General features: G+C 42.1%; 1 protein-coding gene across 3 annotated transcripts in view; it reads right to left on the reverse strand.

The window, feature by feature from the left end:
* Window positions 1–11,670, reverse strand: part of LOC126259870 (dipeptidyl peptidase 9) — a 203,654-nt gene extending 191,984 nt beyond the window's left edge. The window contains exons 1-2 of one of the 3 annotated variants that reach the window (XM_049956949.1): window positions 11,292–11,670; window positions 11,068–11,135 (exon numbers count right to left, since the gene is read on the reverse strand). The gene's annotated coding sequence lies outside the window, so the exon portion shown is untranslated. Of the gene's footprint in view, window positions 1–11,067 lie in introns of all 3 variants that reach the window. The other 2 variants (XM_049956939.1, XM_049956932.1) reach the window with 2 other exon arrangements.
* Window positions 11,671–12,109: the final 439 nt, after the last annotated feature.

The following is a 12,109-nucleotide window of genomic DNA, read 5'->3' on the forward strand; positions in this document are numbered from 1 at the left end:
TCACCACGGAGTGCTTCTCATGACCCCTCCCATGTGCAAAAGTGTAACAGACCTTTTCATTGACTTTCTATCCATTTGTGTAGATGCATACCAAATTAGAATAATTGTGAAGGATTGAAAGAAATAGGAGTTGCTGAAAGGTAGGAGCAGCATCAATCTTGGCACCACAGAAGAGGTCCATGCATATCACAGGACATGGTACAGCCCACCAAACCATGGGTGGAGGGAGGGAGGAGGGGGGGGGGGGGTGTCAAGAGGTAGCTCTATGAACAGAGACTAACGGGGGCTGTTGGAGGTCCTTCAGTGGAACATCAAGTCAAATCCCAGCTGGTCTACCCAGTTTTGGACAATGCGCTAACAGTCTGAACTGTTGGTTGTGGAACAGAGTTGGGTGACATGGATGGGTGGACATCTGACAAATTGTGACTGTGTAACTTGCATGAAGCTGCTGTCATCTAACACACAGTAGTGGGACACCTGCTTCAGGCAGGAGAATGTCAACAGGCCTCGTATGGAAGGCCCCCGTTGCCAACCACATGCCAGTGTGGCGAAAAGAGTCCTGCAACCTCAGTAGGGATGGTGCTGCTGACCAATCTGCAACACATCCAAGTCAAAGTGGGATAAAATCAGCACTTTGTAAAATCTCGGAACTGTGCAGTCCACGCACCATGAGGAAAACAGAGATCATTCAGCTGCTTCATGCAATTAGCTCATTGTCAAATAAAGTACCTAAGAATTGGAAAGTTTCAGTGAATTCAAGTAACTGGTTAACAAGATAAATTTTTATGTGCGGGTGCACAGTCCAGAGTCATCAAAAATGCATAACTCGTGATTTTGCAAGAGAAAATTGATAGCCATGATTCAGGGCCCAGTCATGGGCTCTCCAGACAGCACCCTGAAGATGGCATGCAGCAGTGCGCACTGATGCAGAGGCATAGTACAGACAAAGATCATCCAAGTACAGTGACAAGAAGACTGTGGGGCCCACTGCATTTACAATACCATTGATGGCAATAGCAAACAGCATTACGCTCAGAACTGATCCCTGAGGGACTACAGTTTCCTGTACATATTGGTTGCTGGGAGTCGAACCTATCAGGACCTCAAAAATCGGAGAGAAACAAAATTCTGGATAAAAATGGATAAACTGCCCTAGAAACCCTACTCATCCAGTGTAGATAGGATGTAATGTTGGCAGGTGATACCAAATGCCTTCTCTAGGTCAAAGAACACAGCAATCAGAGATGCATGAAAGCACTGCGCATTGCACATTCCAAATGAACCAAATGATCTGTGGTGGACTGGAAAGTCTGAAACCCACTCTGGAATCGTGATATATGCCCTCCGGCTTCAAGGCACCAACAAAGATGCAGTTGATCACAACCCATTTGTCAGAGAGATTGGCCAATAGAAAGTTAAAATATGTGGGTCCTTTCCCTGTTTTAGGATAGGCATAATACACTGAAGTGCCAAAGAAACTGGTATAGGCATTGGTATTCAAATACAGAGGTATGTAAACGGGCAGAAGATGATGGCACTGTGGTTGGCAATGCCCATATAAGGCAACAAGTTTCTGGCACAGGTGTTAGATCGGTTACTGCTGCTACAATGGCAGGTTATCAAGATTTAAATGAGTTTCAACTTGGTGTTATGGTCAGCGTACGAGTGATAGAGCACAGCATCTCCGAGGTACCGATGAAGTGGGGATTTTCCCATATGACTATTTCACAAGTGTACCATGAATATCAGGAATCCAGTAAAACGTCAAATCTCTGACATAACTGCGGCCGGAAAAAGATCCTCCAAGAACGGGACCAACAACGGCTGAAGAGAATCATTCAACATGACAGAAGTGCAACCCTTCTGCACATTGCTGCAGATTTCAATGCTGGGCATCAACAAGTGTCGGCGTGCGAACCATTCAACGAAACATCATCGGCATGGGCTTTTGGACATGAAGGCCCACGCATGTACCCTCGATGACTGCACGACACAAAGCTTTACACCTCGCTTGGGCCCATCAACACTGACATTGTACTGTTGGTGACTGGAAACATGTTGGCTGGTGGGACGAGTCTTGTTTCAAATGGTATCGAGCGGATGGATGTGTACAGGTATGCAGACAACCTCTTAAACCCATAGACACTGCATGTAAGCAGGGGACTTTTCAAGCTGCTGGAGGCTCTGTAATGGTGTGGGGCATGTGTAGTAGGAGTGATATGAGACCCCTGATACATCTAGATACGACTCTGATAGGTGAAACACATGTAAGCATCCTTTCTGATACCAGCATCCATCCATGTCCTTGGTGCATTCTGACAGACTTGAGCAGTGCCAGCAGGACAATGCACACATCCATAATTGCTACAGAGAGGCTCTAGGAACATTCTTCTGTGTTTAAACACTTCTGCTGGTCACCAAACACCCCTGACATGAATATTATTGAGCATATCTGGGATGCCTTGCAACATGCTGTTCACAAGAGAATTCAACCCCCTCATACTCTTACAAATCTGTGGACAGCCCTGCAGGATCCATGGAGTCAATTCCCTTCACCACTACTTCAGACATTAGTCTGAGTTCATGCCATGTCATGCTGCGGCACTTCTGCGTGCTCGCAGGGGGCCTACTACACAATATGAGACAGATGGACCAGTTTCTTTGGCTCTTGAGTGTAACACCTTCCCACCATTGAGAGGGAAATACTCCCTCCCACCAAATGCGACTAAAAAGCCTGAGGATATGTCTCATGTTGTCAGTACGAAGATGGATTTTGTCGGGTCCAGGGGCCAAAGTGCTGCAAAGGTCGTATTTAGCAAAAGGGGCATTATCTGATAGAGAGCCATGTGCATGGAAAGATAGCAGATGGCACTCAATAAGGTGCTTCTGGGTCAGGAAATGAGAATGGTACTGCAACCGGAGACTTTAGCGAAGCATTCTGCAAAACATTCAGGATGTACCGTGGGATCAGTGCAGATGTTACCATTGATAGGGATGCCAGGAACCACAGAGGATGGTGGATTGCCACGAATGTGGTGGAGCTTAGTCTATACTTGGGACAATAGGGTGCAGGATCACACAGTCGAGACAAAGTGCTCCCAACACTCCTGCTTCATTTTCTTTATTAAAAACCATGCTTTTGTCCAGAGTCTCTTGAATGCTATTAAATTATCCGTAAAGTGATGGTGCTTGTGCTGTTGAAGTGCCCTGCAATGTTCCCTAATGACAGTCACGATATCTTCAGACCACCATAGCACTGGCTGTCATAGGGATGAGCCAGAGGAGTAGGGTATCATCACTGCTGCAGCATTAGTAATAGTATCAACAGTATCCTGTTCCAATTTGTGAAAATCCGTCACATAACTGGCTGCAACAGTGGCTGTAGAGGAGAAAGCCTGCCAATCAGCTTTCAAAAGTGACCAACGTGGAGCATGTTCTAGATGTCTGTGAGTGGAGAGGGAGAAAACGATAGGATAACAGTCACTGTCACAAAGATCACCGTGGACATGCCAATGAACCAGGTAAGATACTAAGGCTGCAAACAGAGATCAATAGCTGAAGGGTGCAGGGAGCTTCTCACTGAAAATATCAGAGCTTTTGAGGATACAGACCACTCTGGAGACGCTCTTGACATTAATGCGATTGGTACGGTAGAGGCTGTAGCTTTTCAGAGCACATACATGTGTTGCCATAAACTGTGTTTCCTGAAGTGCTATGCCAATTATGGAGTAAGCAGCCATTAAATGACAAGTTCAGTCAAATGGCGACAGTAGCTGTTACAGTTCCACTCAAGGAGCATTGGAGTCAGGTCTGAGAAAGTAGCAAATGGAAAAGATGAGTGTGATTACTTCACGATCACGTTGTGGTCCATCTGACTGTGTGATCCTTCATCCGTGTGCAAGCTCAACCACTGCAGGGTTGGAGAGTGGAACATCTGAAGCCTCAGCAGGTAGCTTATCTTTCTGTTTATCCTTCTGAGACTTCAAATTCTGTGAAGAGTTCCCCATTTTATCTCCCAGGAGAGAAGAGGACCATACTTTTCTTTGGCCCACAGCCTGTGGCTGCTGGTCATTGTCTTAACAGGGGGCCACCTTGAAACGTCTAATCACCCTTGTTGCCAAATGATGACTAGGCATTTTCAATGAAAAACATTGGTTTCATTGTAGCAAAAGAGCCACCAACAGTGCAGGAACAAACCAAGAACTTGATAAACTGTCCACTTCCATTTCTCCTTGCCTGGCTCTCGTCTTGAGGCATGTCAATGACAAAAATGCCATAGGATTGTAAACTTCTGCATTAAAATCACAGCCATAATTACGTTTGATCTGTTTCATTGCAGATCATCTGCCCCTAAGCCGCTCACTCCAATCAGAGGCTCTTCCCGTTGGCGCCATTCCACCAAGGCAAAGGCCACTTGGCACAATAGCCGTTGCCTGGAGTCCCAGTACTCCAGAGTGGACAGGCACCTACCCCTTGGCTGACAAGGAAAGGTGTCAAAAAATGGGTGACAGTATGATCTCTGCATTGTCACGAAGCTACCACCGAGAGGGTGCATGACAACCCCACCATGGCGCATTGGCTATCGCACTGGATTTCGGGTGGAGAGGTAGACCCCTTGATTGGTAGGTGCAATAACAGCACACATTGGAGACATAATGCACCACAGTCAAACATCCTTCCCCAAATGACCGACACTTCAGTAAAATTTGGAAAGTGGAGATCAAACCCAAAAAGCGGACCAGACTTTTAAAAGTAAAAAAAGTGAGGGAAAAAGCGTTAAAAAGGTGAAAAAGAGTGAAATGTTCAAAAGTCCAAAGAACAGTCGTAAGACAAAGGTAAAAAAAATGACAGGTAAGAAAGGATCTTGGGTCTATTCTAGCTGCACTGTAACAGTCAGATAGTACTATGCAAGGCTTTTGGCTAGCTAATATTTTGTGAGCAATACTGAGGGGTATCTTTTGCTTCACCTGGCTCTCCCAAACAACTTGCTCATCAAGGCACACCAGGCATTTGGATGAAGCAGCATGGTTGCCAGTGCAGTTGATGCTGCTGGGAAGAGGTGGGCAATCTCCCTCATGAACATCCTCACCACAAGTTACACAATTGGCTGTGTTTTTACAGGACATGCAAGTATGGTTATAATGTTCACATTGGCAGCAATGTGTTGGGTGCAGTACATAAGGTCTGATGTTTAAGACTTCATAGACTGCCTTGAGCTTTGACAGGAGCTTTGACCAAACATTAAGAAAAGGGTGCAGGTAGGCACTAATTCTGCATTAGTTCTCTTCATAACCCGATGGACTGCAGTCGTGCCCTGATAAGAGAGATAATGTTGAATAACTCCCTCAGCCATATACCATCAAGCAGCTGAGTGTATATGATACCACATGAAGAATTCAATATTCGACGAGTCTCTACATGAACAGGATCTGCATGGAAGAGTGTAGTTTTAAGCAGTTTTTGGGCTCGACAGGCACTGTCTGCCTCCTGAAGCAGAGTTCCAGTGCGAACGGGAATGTACGGCTTTTGTGGGCTTCCAACTGCATCTACACCCTCCATGAATGACTATTGGATTCACAGTAGAAAAGGTCTGACCTCCTCCTGTGCATGACACCATGAGATAGTGGTGTGCATCTGGAAGCTTCATTGTGTCTTTGGGCTCATTCCATTTTTATATATTAGATGGAGGTTGTGTTGATGGAGCTGAAGTACTCTTCATCATGGGGGAATACCCGTGATTACCAGCACCTCTAATGACGCGCTCCTTCCTTCTGGTGGCCCCCACAGAGGGAAGCGCACTCTCCTTCGGTGATTGATCACGCCTCAGGCCACACCTCCCGAACCCCATGCGGAGGGGCCAATCAACAATTGGAAAGATAACAGCTCAAACAATCATCCCTCCCTGGGCCTGATCTTTATCGGGGGGTACGTGTGAGCCCTATCTGTCGACCCAAGTAGTGCTGGGGGGGGGGGGGGGGGGGGAGAAGATTAGCGTTTAGCATCCCGTCAACAACAAGATCATTAGTGATGGAATGTGGAGCACAAACTCGGATTCGGTGGTGGTGGTGGTGGTGGTGGTGGTGGTGGTGGTGGTGGTGGTGGTGGTGGTAGGTTGGAAATCACCCGTGCCCTATGCACAAGCCAGCCTTCGGGCAAGCATAGCGAGGAAGAAAGACAAAAAAACGGAGACCACAAATGCCAAAGCGGAGGAAGGGCAGGAGAAATCAGAACAATAAGGGACAAAAATGAAATTTCACAAGTTTTGGGTTCCTGATTGTGCACAAGACATAGTCCCCAAGAGAGGAGAGACACAACAGGAGAAGGACAGACATGCGGCATGGAAAAGGAAGGACAACAGCAAGGGTTGGGAACCCATGTGAGCCAAGCACAACCTTACAAAAGAGCTGTGAGTCCCCTGGGGGTGGGACCCTTTCCATTGTGCTGACCAGAATAGCTATTATACTTTCACACAACAGTATAGTAAGGCATAATCTTCAGGAGCAATGCAGCTAAATAAGTATTAATTCTAGAGAAGCAAGCAGTACGAGTATTATACAAAGCTCAAATACTAATATCTTGCAGCAGAACCTTGGTTTCTCCACACACAGGCCTGTACATTTTCCCCCTAATTGTATTAACGGTGAATAATACAAGTGAATTTTGGATGAACGATGAAATTTACAGCCCAAAAAGTAGTAGTACAAAAATTTACATACACACTGATGAGCCTAAGCATTATGACCTACCTGCTCAATAACATGTGGATACCTATGGAACACAATACAGCAGCAAATCTGGATGGTGTGGACTTAACAAGTCCCAAGTACATTTCTGGGGGGTTATATGGCACCAGATATTCATGCACAGATCATGCAATTCCCATAAATTACAGGCCAATGGTTTGCGATAAAAGAGCTGGTGTTAAATAACAGAATACCACCCCAGAAGTATTCCATCAAGTTCATGTCAGGAGAATTTAGTACCCAAGCCATCAGCTTGAGTTAACTATCAAATCGCACAAAACAACTGTAGCATTACTCTGGATTTAGGTTGGGTTGTTTGGGGGAAGAGACCAAACAGCGAGGTCATCGGTCTCGTTGAATCCTTTCAAAGGAACCATCTCGGCATTTGCCTGGAGTGATTTAGGGAAATCACAGAAAAACTAAATCAGGATGGCCAGATGCAGGATTGAACCATTGTCCTCCCGAATGCGACTGGATTTGCGACATGGATTTTATCCTGCTGGAAAATGACATCATAGATGAGAAAGATCTCACGTGTGAAGCAATGATCCTGCTCCAGAATAATGTTCACGTAATCTGCTCTGTCATGGTGCCTTCAGTTACTACCACAGATGCCAGGAAAACTCAGACGAGTGTCCTCTATAGCCTAATACTAGCCCCAACATGCCTGTGGTGCAGTGCATGCTCTGAGCAGCCAATTGCCCGGATGATGGCATACCTCTTCATGACCATCAATCTGACATAACAAGAAACATGATTTATCCCACAAGGCAAAACATTTCCATTGATCCAGTGTCCAGACTTTATTATCCTGTGACATACCTGCACTAGCACTGTTCTCTATCATCAAATCTCCCACATATCGCTGTCTATCTCACTTAAAAGAGTAGGCAAACCTCCACATTCTGTGATGGGCCGTGGATGTCCAACACCTTGCTGCCTACTCATGGTTTCTCAGCCCTTCAATCTCTTCTCAAGGTGCTCACAACAATAGTATGTGAACCACCGGTAAGTTTCACTATTTCTGATGTGTTCATTCCCAGATACCATGCCATCAAAATATGCCATCCGTCAAAGTCACTAATATCTGTGGACTTCACCATTTGTGGTCAATATCATTATCAACATAAAGATTCCCATTCCTCTTTGCTTTGTTTATAAACTTTCTTACCCTATCATGTGCCTGCGTTACAAACAGGAGGTATCCAGTCTCATGGTAGGCAGTCGTCATATTGTTTGGCTCACCAGTTTATATACTTAGTTTGAAGTATTGGATAAAAACAGCAACTGGTTAGTGTACAAGGAAAATGTTGAGCTCTTATCAAAGCAGCTGTTTTCTGCTTATATTGATAGATTTTGATGTGAGTATGTTAGCAGTAGTTTTAATTGGTTGTTGGTGTATTTTACAGAGGTAGTCTGCAGAAGCTGCCTCTTTAAAATGATGTGCGATTTGCTTCATCCCACATCCTTGGTGGGATTTATGCAACAAGTGTGAGTGTATGAATCGATGATGTATGAATCATGAACTAACAACCATGATACAAGATTGTATCATGGTTGTTAGTTCATGATATCCATCTAGACTTCGTCTAGGGGAAAGGAAAGGCTATTCCAATTTAGAGATATTTTACAAGGGATCCACTAGTAGATGGCGAAAAATTAAAAAAAAAAACACAAAGGTCTCACTGGACACCACAATACACAATTTTGTTATCTGCATTCACTGACTAGATAACCTTGTTAGCAGTAAAAGTTTATCGGTATATGTTTTCAAATGCTGATCCACTGAATTGAAGATTCTGAATTCCGTTCCTATATGTCAGCATAGTAACAGATCAGGCAAAGAAATGCATCAAAGAAATGGTATTAATCTTACATTTTTCAGTCATTATAAAACATAAAATTCTTTCTCCAACCTAGTCTGGCCCAACTTGTTCAGTTCAACACAGCAGGAGTTTATGAGGTGAGGTGTAAGCTTGGTGAAGTAGGCCTACTACTTCAACACACTACTCATGTTACTAAGGAACTCTCTGTTATGGTATAAGAACATTTAAAGCTTGTTTTCCAAGTTACACTTTATCGAGTTTCATCCAAATCAATGAATTAGCAACATATAATAAGCAGTTTAGTATAGGAGTTCTTGAGCTCTGCACAAGGCAAAAACGGCTCCTGTAAAACTTCATAGGAAAGAACATGAAGAATGTTTCTAACAGTGGAAGGAATAAACACCCATATATAAGCTCCAGTTAGTTTTCTAATAAGAAGACAACCGTCATTAACTAAATATACTGCTACAAGCACAAAATTTGAACCTTCAGGTCTTCATTCCTTTGAAACAGACTTACTACATTTTCCAGCAATGGCCAAGGGCACATACGTAATTAACTGTTCATCCACTGCCACAGAAATGACTGACACTGATGACACAGTGAAGAATAGAGTCCAAAGAAACTGCCAGACACTAATTTGTCATGACAACAGTCCCTCAGTAAAGAGAGCAGTCTTATTTTGTGTAATGTTACAATACATAGCCGAAATATAAACTTGAATAAAATTAGTAAATGATCAATTGGTTAGAACAACATGTGAAATCAACAGTGGAGAACCAAGAGAGCAATGACAGAGACATAGATTTTAGCAACGAATATCCTCTAGCTAAAGAATATTTTTTATTTCTACAAGCAAAGTTCAGAAAGCCACACTAATCTGAGAAAGCAGGTGTGCAATTATAACAGAAGCAATGGTCGCAGGTTTCCGACATCATGATGCACAGCAAGGAAGTAGCTATCTGACCACAATGCAAGAAAACACACATACTAACAAGAAACACATATTAGCATCATATGAAATACTAACACTGCACCAACAGTTGTTAAAACTTAACAAGTAACACTCATCTGCTAATGACAGAATGACAAATTTTACACAATAATTACCTTTTTCATAAAATGGGTGGAAGAACTTTCCTTTTATGCTACACTACTGTTCAGCATCATAACAGAAAAGTGGGAGCAAAACTTTGAAGAGATAAGAATATAAATGCCATAGCTTAATTACCTCTAAGAGAGCATTTTCACCTATGAAACACTGGGAGAGTCTATATTACATGGTAAATACGGTATAAGTTTTTAATATCAAAATTAACACTGAAAGGAAAATTTAGAAAACCATCATCGTATAATGGACAAGTTTCTGACGAGTATTTTGGTGCATATTATGTATGTAAATTGCGTAGAAACTATAAAAAATATATATAAGGGTGGGGAGAGCCCTATAACTTAACTTTGGCCGCATTTTATATAATTAGTTAAAGAAGTTCATATAACTAGAGCACAATGGCACTGTTGTTACACATAGCTTTTCTTTCAAGCCCGTTACTGCTGGGATTGCCAGAATGGCCTAATCATGGGAATGCAAAGTCTGTTTTCCAAAAATTTAGATTGTCATATGCATGCTTCTCATAGTTCATATATAGCGATGTATACAGAATACCATTACAAGTACATCTGAGAGAAGTTTGTACTGTTTTCAAAGAAATAATTTGTGTGATATAAGAACACCATAAAATATAAAAATAGGCTTTTTCAACTAGGTGAATAAGCAACATGTAAGTTGTCTACTCTAAAAGCAGATGGAATGAAATGTGTAAATTAGGATGATAAAGGGACAGTAGTTCATTGCGGTTTTACATTGTATACATTTCTATTAATCAAGTTACCATTTCAGAGGCTAATGACTAGTCCTTAAACTTCCTCAAAATGACAATAATCTTTTCCTCCATTATAATTTTTAAATGAAAACAGGTAAATTAATGGACAACTATGCAATAGGCTACAGATGTGCACGGAATGTTACAGTTTCCACCTTCTAAGCAGAAGGAGGTATGAACAGATGGATTGATATTCACTATTTTCTCGTAAAATAACTGTTATAAAGGAACATAGTTGACTAAGGAGTCTCGTACTCAATGTGATAGATTAGCTCCCGCATGGAAAAAAAATATATATCTGACAAACAACAACAACTGATATTACATTTAATGTAAAAATGCTTGCCGCACATCTTTATGAAACTAAGTAATTTCCACTTCTGCAGCGTCAGAACACACAAGATATCCCGTAAATTTACGGCATATTGGTCAATTTGGATCCTACTAATGAAAGTTGTATGCCTGACCGTTATGAAAGTTGGTTCTGTCCTATCTGTCACCAAAAATCTGCACCCCTTCAACGCAACACAAAATTTGTTTACACAGTTCAAAAAATGTTAACACGAAAATCTGTACGCTAACAAACATAATAAAAAGAAATATATAAATACTCACTGTGGTCATAAATCAATTGGTCGGATGTGTGCTTCCGGTTTTTTAGATTATCATTTTAGCTTAGTATCCTGTAAATGACAATTTCGTTTCTCTGAATGACATAAGGTTAAGATAATAGCGCCTAAGACACCACACAAACTAAGTTATTTCAACCACCAACATTCCAAACAGTTATGACAGTGTACTTCACGTCAAATTAATGAGTGCAATAACCTCTCACACACCACCGTCCACAACCGTAGAGGCAAGCTGTCTGTTACAATTGCACCGTCTTCCTTCGTAAACCGGAAACAGACTTAAACAAACCACGGAATGAATCATAAACATCGTTCAAACTTAGGCAAGATCCAGTATTATGGTAAGGGAGAGTTAGACATATGTAGACGGTTGAGTTTGAGGTTAATGTTCGTCAGGACGACATTACTGGCTCACCTCTGAAAAATATAATTTCCTATACTAAAAAAGAAAAAAACTCAGTTTTCCCCATCCTCCCTCTCTAAATTTTATAGCGAATGTGTTGTTTTGGTTTCTTTCTTAGCTACCGGAGGAGCCATCTATTGGCATGTAAATAAAACTATGAAAATCTGTCCAAAAACGCATAAACAGCAGAAGTCTGCTACCCCAAAGATTTTATACACGATGCTGACCAAACTTGTGTTGCCAATTACCAAACCAAAAGTCGTGCAACTGAATTGGAAACACTTAGAACAAACGTATTTTAACTTTTCTTCCGCTTCTTATCAACAAAAAGTGCAAATGTCGGCCTCAGTAACCTACATGTATTAGATCGTGTCGTAAATATCAAACTGGTTTCTGTATTTATTTTAATAATATGTCCAATATTAATTCAGAACTACGCTGATTATACAGATCCTGTTGATTCTTTTCCTCAAATTCCTAGACCACCCTTCACACAGACCTCTCAGTAGTAACCACGTAATATAATGGACAAGAAAACTGATCCAAGGAAGTGCCACCTGCAGCCAAGGGTACACCTATTAAAATTCTATTGATGAATTGCTGAAGTATATGCAACAGAGTT

This window comes from Schistocerca nitens, chromosome 1 (genome assembly GCF_023898315.1).
Source record: "Schistocerca nitens isolate TAMUIC-IGC-003100 chromosome 1, iqSchNite1.1, whole genome shotgun sequence".
Classification (NCBI taxonomy): Eukaryota; Metazoa; Arthropoda; class Insecta; order Orthoptera; family Acrididae; genus Schistocerca; species Schistocerca nitens.